General features: G+C 36.6%; 1 long non-coding RNA gene across 2 annotated transcripts; it reads right to left on the bottom strand.

The window, feature by feature from the left end:
* Positions 1–3,489: 3,489 nt before the first annotated feature.
* Positions 3,490–8,193, bottom strand: LOC113353502. 2 transcript variants are annotated; one of them, XR_003361341.1, is made up of 8 exons: positions 8,055–8,193; positions 7,678–7,790; positions 6,246–6,285; positions 5,810–6,024; positions 5,213–5,427; positions 4,900–4,986; positions 4,093–4,398; positions 3,490–3,753 (listed from the first exon to the last, which is right to left on the bottom strand). It is a non-coding gene; the product is annotated as an uncharacterized LOC113353502 (long non-coding RNA). The 2 variants fall into 2 exon arrangements; XR_003361342.1 differs by having other exon boundaries at positions 4,303–4,398.
* Positions 8,194–9,744: the final 1,551 nt, after the last annotated feature.

The following is a 9,744-nucleotide window of genomic DNA, read 5'->3' as shown; positions in this document are numbered from 1 at the left end:
TTATCAGTTTGATGCACTGAATATTAGAGGTCATAGTCATGAACAAAAAGTTACTTCGGCTTTAAGGATTCTAGGTTATGGCACTCCAGTGGATGCGAACGATGAGTACCTTCGTATGGGTAAAACAACTTCTTACACTTATCTTTCATTGTTCTGTGAAGTAATGATTAATCATTTTGGTCCAACATATTTACGAAAACCAACCGACGAAGATGTTAGACAAATATTGATTGAAAATGAGGACAGGGGATTCCCAAGAATACTAGGTAGTCTCGATTGTATGCATTGGGTATGGCAAGGATGCCCTGTATATTGGGCCGGTCAATATAAGGGTCATTATGCAAAACCAACAGTTATCCTTGAAGCTGCTGCTTCTTATGATTTTTGGATAAGGCACGCTTTTTTTGGTCTTCCGGGTTCACAAAATGATATTAATGTTTTGCACAAGTCGCCTCTGTTTGAAGATTTGAAGTATGGAATTTCTCCATTTGTCCGTTTCATGATCAGCATCCATCAGTACATTCATGGCTATTATCTTGCGGATGGTATCTACCCAAAATGGTCCACCTTGGTTCAATGCTACCGTCAGCCTCCTGCTGGTGCATTGGGCCGTTCTTACCGGCATTTTAACGATGCCCAAATGGCACTCAGGAAGGATGTGGAACGCGCTTTTGGAATTTTGAAGAGGAAGTTCGCTATCATTTGTGGCCCATATCGTGGGTTAAGTCCTCGTGAAATGCATAAGACTATGCTCACTTGCATAATTCTTCATAACATGGTAATTCAGGCAACCCGTCGTGATTCAGATTGGATTAACTATGAAGATGAAGATTTGAGGCCGTAGATTCGACCAGAAAGAGGCCGCCCTGCAAGGGATTATCGTCAAATGACTAACTACATTCAGAACCGAAATTTGTATGACCAGTTAAGAGATGATCTGAGATTGAATCTTTGGGCAGAAATGGAAGACAATGATTTTTTTCTTTTCTTTTTAAGTTATTTATTTTTAGTTCTTTAGGTTATTTATATTTCTTAAATCTTTAAGTTATGTTATTAATTTTTCTTAAGTTATGTATTGTTATTTATTTAAAGTTATTATTAAATGGAATGCAAAATTTAATAAAAAAACATTTCTAATTAATAAACTTCAACATTTCATTTCAAATTAGCAACAAACCAAATTAAAACTTAAACCAAAACATTAAAACTTAAACTGCTACATTAAAACTTAAACTCATACATTAATCATCTAGAGGAACTACTACATCAAACTCATCATCAGTTTCATCATCATCATCATCATCATTGGGTTGGTTGTTAGTAAATCCATCTTACTTTTCAATCTGTGCTTGAATCCTGTCAAATTCGATTTTCCATACATGTTTTTGTTGGGCATTCATAATTGAAGTGTTAGTTTGCAGAATGTTATGCTTGTCATAGTCAAACCCAAATTTTTCTTGGGAAAGACGACTTTTCTTACGCTCATGGTTTTGAAATTTCCTATCAACTGATCTTTGCTTCTCGATGGTCTTTTGATGTTCCATAAACTCCGCCATGTTAAATCCTCCGGAACTCCCTCCTTCTAGAGCTAATTTTTTTATCCAGTTTTGCAGTGTTCCTCCCTGGAAGTTTTCCCTTATTATTACCATCAACATAATTATTGAAAACTTTGTTGGCATTTGAGCTTGTTGTGGAATCTGGTGAAGAATTTGATGAACCTGGTGAAAATGGTGGAGAATTTGGTGTTGAGGGAGAAGAATTATATGGTGATCTTTCAGGTACTTGTTAATTATTTGACAAGTATTCTAGATTATATTTGTTCAACCCCATCAAAATATAATAACAACTTTCATAAGCGAACTGTTTACCATGTTTTCGTTGTCAATCTGTACGAACCTCTCTTTCAAAATCAACATCAGTCTGACCACTATCCTTTCCTTTTCTCTTGGCTTGCATTATTAATGCAACATAAGCGGCCACTTCCCGGTTGATTACAATGAAGTGTTCTGACAATCCTTTTGCATCACGACCATTGATGTTCATGGTTTGTTCTTCATATTTCTTAAATATGTTATCGCACATGGTGTTACCATGTTGTTGTGCATCATCGATACTATCTTGGGTTAAAAAAACATAATTACGACAAATACATTCATCTTCTATCATGGTGTATTTTGCACCACGGACTCGGGTTTTTTTTACCTTTGCCTTGACTTTGAGATTGTACATCCATTTTGCAAGAAAATATAGATAGTTCTAGATTTGAAAAAAGATTGAGAAATTGAGAAATTCTATAGAGATTTAGAAATTCTGGTGTGAGTTAAAATGAGTTTGAAATTAGGTATTTATAGAGGGGGAAAATTGTAGCCATTAGATGAGGAACTGATAAGCGTTAATCATACCCTCGAGTGACAGCTTGACTAACGCAAGCGATTGACTGACCAGTGAGCACATGAAAGACCATCGAGCGATGGAATCTCTATCGCTCGATGAAAACTCTGTCGTGTATGCCTATATTCCAGGACTGGCATATAGACATATGAGTTTGGCAGTTTGGCATACCCATAGTGGGTGCATATATGCCAAATGTCAGGATTTGGCATGTGCATAAGAATAGGCCTCAGTATCTAATTATTTGGGGAGTTAACTGTTAACATCACTGTCATCAGGGAAAAAAATACATGTATTAGTGATTGGTACGCCACATCCAAAATTTCAAATATGTTTTTCTTTTAGACTTCGGGTGATCAATGGAGGAAATTTCAAAATACAGTTATATCTTAATAGTATTACAGGTTCTGTTAGGTAATCTAATTGTCAATATCACTACACCATTTCTAGGATTTTGTCACAGGCTGCACCTGTTACTTATTGAATTTGTAAGGGTTAGGACCTGTTATAAATTGGCCGTTATTAATAATTGTGATGGTGTTTTGTAACGGTTTTATCTGTGATAATAGCCAGATACAGTCACATATAAAAAGCGTTACAATAACTAACAGTCACAATAGACCAAATTTTATGATTGCGACACGTGTCATATTTGTCACATATATCTTAACAGTTTTACTGTTACTCTCTGTTTACAACAATTCATTGAATGACACGTGTCTCCAACCGCCACACTTACAATGGTTATATGTGTAACTTCTCATTTTGTAACGCCTCCTTAGAGGACACGTGTCAGCCTTATGCCACGAATATTGTAACAGTTAATCTGTTACTTTTCTTTTGCAACTACTACTGAGATGATGACACGTGTTATTTTACTTACATTTTTCCTCCGTGTTGTAACAGTTACTCCTGTGAGAAATTTTAAAATTGTAATTAAGAAAAAATGGGTATTCCAGGTCGTCATCATGAACCTGGTTTTCCAGTTTACAGACCTGCAATATGATTAAGCCTGAGCCTGACATACAATTGCAATATGCTCGTTTTCAATCAGTAATTCATACATTTTCAATCTGTGAATCATACATTTTCCCACCATATATACACTCGTTGCAGAAACACAAATACAGAAGAGGAGGAAACATAAGCTATAAATAAACAAACCACCAATTTGTGTTTTCTATTTTTTTGTATTATATTCTCTAAGAAATATAACCATGGCGTGCGAAGATGATAATTTGAAACTAAATGATAATTTCCACTTACAAATACAAAGAACTCATGGTCTTTAACTCCTCAACGAAAGGTAACATCATACACCCTGTCACAGAGAGATCTTGCAGGAATTGTTCCAATGCTTTACTGCCAAGATAGAATTCCAAGTGGTTAAATATTATGGATACGCAGAAGTGTGCCAAGAGTAATTGTACTAAGATAGGTAAGGTTAAACTTCATAAACAATGCAATTTGTGAATGCAACATGAACAAATATTGCTAGTAAATGATTTAAAAGAATCCCATTACATACATAACACTGAAGCAAATAACTGGCGTAGTAGGGAATCCCACATATTTATCAAACTAGGAAGAGACTGATGGTCCAGAAGTCTACATTGGATAATGAGAAAAAGTTGTACGCCCCTGAACTAAAACATAGCAGAAACTTTCTGATACAGAACAAAGTAGAGTTTCAGGATTTACCATTCCACTCATTGTTCAATCACATGACTGTTAGGAGACTCTTCGTGAAGATATGAATTCGTAAGAAACATGCACAGCCAGCCAATACAAATAGCTTCCATGGAATTTTATAGAAAAATTGGTCCCCTTATCTGCTATAATCATGGAACTAAATGTGCAAACTGGATCATAGTTCGAAACTCATATATATTCATTGGTGTTACATCTTACCAGAAACATGTTGCCAGAATCGCTCCAGTTATTAAGAAATGAAAAATCAATACTGAAAGAAATGTGTAAATAGCATGTCCCACGCTATGGCTGAACCTGAAATAATGAAACAACAAGGTGGAACAAAATAAGCACCAGCAGCATCAGAGTAACCATTCGCAGAAATAAAAATAAACGTATGAAAAGGAAAGGAAAAATGACTATTATCTATATACATGACTGCAGTCATTCGCTTAACGTTACACAAAGAGTTTAAAACTAGCATAGCCTAAGGACTCTAAATAACGCTTCAGTAAACCTTTCATATTTTCCCTTAGGTCTAACTGAAAGACTAACATCTACAGATGAACATATCATTCACCAAATAATCAAATAAAACCATATGGACATACTTTCTTTTCAGGGACTTGGTGAAACGTGAAAAAATAAATTGAAATTTAAGTATACATCTACAAAATTGAATATTTCTATAACGCAGTTGCGAGGATTTTCATAAAGGGGAACTATGTTGATGCACATCACCTGTATAGTCTTTAATTCTTATTGTCTATTAACACAAGAAGAAAACTGCAAGTTCATAAGAGAGAACGTACGCACCACAATAAGCCGAAGTTGCAACAATGAAAAGGAGGCTGCAAATAACAATGAATGCTGGATCATCTCATGCCCACTGGTTCTTTCTTTCTGAGACCAAGTGATAAATCAAATGTCATGTATATATAGTGCACAGTGTTCTCTGATAAACTGATATAAAATATTACGGACAAGGTGTACAACCAAAAAACATGAAAAAACTTAATTGAATGTTTTAGCAAAGCAAGAATGTGACACTTAATTTTCTTAAGATTTAGCAGATTAGAAAAATGACTAAATTCTTAAAGCCCATTTGCTAATTCTACATTCCCCCCACCTGGTTTGCAGTGTTTTTAATAAACAGCTGCTGTAAGCTTAAGCACTAGATAGATCTGACTCCAGTCTCTATGCTTATCCTCGAGAAGTCTGTTAATCTGATTTTCGCACCCAATTTTTGTAACTCATCAAGCAACAAAACAAACACCTTTTCCATGACCTGTGCCAACTTCGAAACCCGTGTACATCCAGTTTCAATAAGTCATAAGTCATCACCTTCCATTGAGAAAAAGGCAGTAAAGTTAATACACGGATGAAAACTAAGAAAAAAAATCCACAGTGGTGAAACAATACAACATAAGAAAACTAACAGGCTGAGTGATACGTTAACAATTAGAACAGAAGAAAACATTCATGGCGGTTAAACCATTACTATGTCTCTGACAACGGAAACATAAGTCCTACGAGTTCCCAATAGCTTCTAAAAAAACAACCTAATATAAATGAGTTCATACGCGGCATTATCTCACTATCATACACTAGACAAGGATACTGGTCAACTTGCTTCATCCTGCATCTACAAGAGAGGGCATGCAAAACTTATTCATTTATGATGCGTGAATAATACCACTAGGATCAAGTGAATAAAATTTCTTACCCTCAGCAAAATCCCACTGGGATCAACTGAATACAGGAAGGATATAACTAACCATTCCTTCCATACAATACCATCTTCATAAACTACGTGTTTTATGCATTCTCAACCAGAGTCTTACGTTAGCATGAGCAAACAAGAGATAAGTTGAACTGCACGAATCGAGAATGCTTGGAGATGTGTTAGAATCCAAGAAGTAACCTCTTTACTTCTGCTACCTGAAATTTACAGTAATATGCCATCAAGCTCTAGTAAAACCACAAGCACGTGCAACATACTAATCAACTGTATTCAAACACTTAGCACAAAGAGAAAGAAAACAAGACAACATAGTTAACGTCATTGTAAAGCAAAATTAAGCCTTGCATATACATTTTACAAACTAGTAAGTCATCAGGAGTTAACATAAATAGGTGGCAAGTCATCAAATAATACTTACCAACAAGCAATACTTGTGCCCAGGTTGAAGTCTCAAGACCCTAAATTACAAACAGAAAAACAATTCAGATACAATCTGAAACACACATCAAACAAAATTCTAAGATAAAATGAAAATCAGGAACAAGATCTTACTTAAGAGCATCAGAGATAACAATACTTTACAATGAGGGGTGCTGTAAAGGAAGGTGAATAAGATGGTGATTACAGAAACACCATCAACAAGCTCGGTCAGCCACCATCTCTGAAGCTACCACCAACAACACCAATAGCCACCTATGTTGCATGGACACGTCTAAAAGATGCCTTAACCGTGTCGGACACACGATCGGACACGACACGGTTACGACACTTCATGACACGCGATAGACACGCCACATCACGTGTCGCGTAAAAATCGACATTGGACACTTTGCCGACACTATTTGCACACTTTCGGACGCAACAATGATTAATTTTGGTATGGAAGATCAAAATAAACTAAATGCAAAGCTAATTTAGTCATCTTTAGTCAAATCCAAACATTATTTATGAAAAAATTGATCATAATTTCATTATACTAATTTAATTTTATTAGTAATCAAGTATTTTGAAAATAAGAATAATTATTATCTTGAGTATATTATTGTAGAATCTCATTTAATTGATGTGTGTAATATATATAACGTGTCTCCGTAACCAACTTTTTTGAGATTTGACGTGTCCCCATAACCGTGTCGTGTCGTAACTATGTCCCGTGTCCGTGTCTGTGCAACATAGATAGCCACCCACATGCCAACAGTGGCGACTCTTAAGCAACAACACATACCATTTTCACCAGTAAAACCATCAACACCACATGACTACTAAACTAAAATCAAAAGGAAACCCATACTTTAAAACCCTACCAATTACAATAAACAAAGACAAAAAATGCAAAATCTGCACATAATAGAATTAGGTAAAAATAATGCAATAACTAAACAACAAAAAAAAGTAACAAGATTAAGGTTATACCCTACAGGATCCATTAATTCATCACTAGAGAAAGAAATTTCAGGTTGGAACCAAACACACCTTACATAATTAACTTTAGAGAAGAAAACGATTTCTAGGGTTTGGGTGAGTTATTGTAAGATTAGGTTTGATTTCTGAAAAGTAAGTTTTAATTTATGAGATTTAGGTTTAGAATAAATGGGTTTTGATTTCTCCGGGTTTTAATTTGCGTGGGTTTTCATTTCTCAGATCTCCTTCTGGGGTTAGAAGAGAAGGAAAAAAATGAAGAACTCGATGAGAGACAGAGAAAGAGAAAGAGAATAATGTAAATGGAAAAAAAGAACAGCTAAATATCTTGGGCATCATCAACAACAACACCAGCTCATTCAATACTAGTCATAACAGCTAAATACAGAGACAAAATCAAACAAATCTTGAAAGCATCAACACAGGCTGACCTGTTTCGTTAGACAAGGTAATAAATGAACCTTTGTTTTTCAACTCGAAGACTTTCTATCTTTTTCAATTCAAATCCAACGATCATGCACACAGCACGCAAACATTTCCATAACTGCACAAAAAAAAATCAATGAATCAAACAAGAGACTATTGAGAACATATCAAACCCTGATTCAAAAAACAAGCAATTCATCAAACCCTAATTTAAAAATAATAAATCAAGCAGTTCATCAGACCCTAATTGAATCAGGAGATGAAATTACAAACAAAGTATCAAATAATCATATCAAAGAAGAACATAAACTACACGCAATGATTCCAAACAAAACCCTAACTGTAACTATATGAATCTTAGGGTGCTTAGCATCTTACTTACCTGAACTTTGAATTAGTGTTTACTATGTTGAATCTTGCGTTGTTGCTTGTTGTGTGGTACTTCGATTTGAATTGAAAGACTGAAGTAAAAATGTGAGGCAGTGGCGATGCTTTTCGAAGAAGAAGAGTGAACAAGAAAGTGAGAGAAAGAAAGAAGGAATGAGGAAGCGGCAGGGCTTTGCGATTAGGTTTAGATAAGAGTTCATTTTGTATAAACAACTAAGATTAACTGATGAGGGTAATCAAGGGGTTAGGGTAGTTTATGGCGCGTGGGAGGTTTGGATCGGGTGAGGAAAGCTGCTACCCAAACCCAACCCAACATGTGGAGGGTTGGGATTCTATGATCCATAGTCGACCTGTTCCTAGGCGAGATTAGAGCTGGCAAACAAGCCAAAACCCGCGGGTTAACCCGTGCCCGGCCCGTGAAAACCCGAACCCGGCTCGGCTGGTTTCAAAACAAGCCGGATTCGGGTTGGAGAAATGTCGGCTTGTGAGTAAACGGGTTAACCCGTCTCGGCCCGTGAACCCGCAGAAACCCGCAACGGGTTTGTGCAAAACCTTATACCGAGGAAGGTCACGCCAAGCGAAAAAGATGGTGTATGCTGCCATTCTAATATTTCAATCAACTCCTATTGCTAATCCTCCTCTAATCATTCTAATTGCTCAATCTAACCACAAACTAAACAAAAAGAAAAGAACAATTTACTTGGAAGAAACCAAAGGTCTTGGGTTCTAAGTAATTGGTTAAGGGACACCTATTAGCATCCACAATCTTGGGTTTTCAGCTTCATTTTCTAATGGGTAACAAATAATGATCTGACCCATTAGGTTGATTATCTTCAGGACCAGACGTAGCAATTAACTGTTGTGGTGACATCACAGCATAATCATTAAATGCCAGTGAGGAAGATTTTAATTTCAAATTTGGAATAGTCAGTTGAGGCGATACCGGCGTGACTGAGGAAGAAACCTTCAAGTTACCTTTCTGAAATGCATTATTCTCAACAGTAACGATAGCTGAACGAAGCCTACGATGTGGTTGATGACGATGATCCTGATGATCATTTGATAAGCTAACCAGATAATTTTCAATAGATAGCCACGAGCCCAAAAAATTAGCAGCTGCAGGGATTTTACTAATATGACAGAGGACTTTAATCTTATAACTGTTAACTTTGAGAAAATTAATCGATGATTCATGGATAATTGGATATCAATAAAATTCCAATGGTGAAAAGGCAGGCCCCTAATACCAATCCAGTGAAAATCATCTGATGCAGAAACTTTCACGGTCCCTATTAGAGTTGTACCATCTGAGCTTGGCACCCATGTGAGGACCGATTTGTAGTCGACATTAATTATTACTAGTAGAACAATGTAGTGTTTGTTTTTAGCTAAATAATGGCTCCAAAATTTGATCTCATTTAGGATATGTTCTTAAGGTATAAAACGGACGGGCTAACCCGTGAACCCGCGGGTTGAACCCGTTACGGGCACGGGTTGAAGAAATGATAACCCGTGGAGAAATTCAACCCGCGGGTTTCAACCCGTATTAACCCGAACCCGTGGAACCCGTAACGGGCGAGTCCCGGCTCGCCCGTTTGCCATCTCTAGGCGAGATGGTTCGGGTGTGGGTATCGTTTGGCGGTGCGGGTTGGGTTGATGGGTGGGGTTGGTTTTGTGCAGCCCTA

The sequence above is a fragment of the Papaver somniferum genome, chromosome 2 (genome assembly GCF_003573695.1).
Source record: "Papaver somniferum cultivar HN1 chromosome 2, ASM357369v1, whole genome shotgun sequence".
Classification (NCBI taxonomy): domain Eukaryota; kingdom Viridiplantae; phylum Streptophyta; class Magnoliopsida; order Ranunculales; family Papaveraceae; genus Papaver; species Papaver somniferum.
The sequence above is the reverse complement of the archived record's forward strand: the minus strand, read 5'-3'. Positions and strand labels throughout refer to the sequence as shown.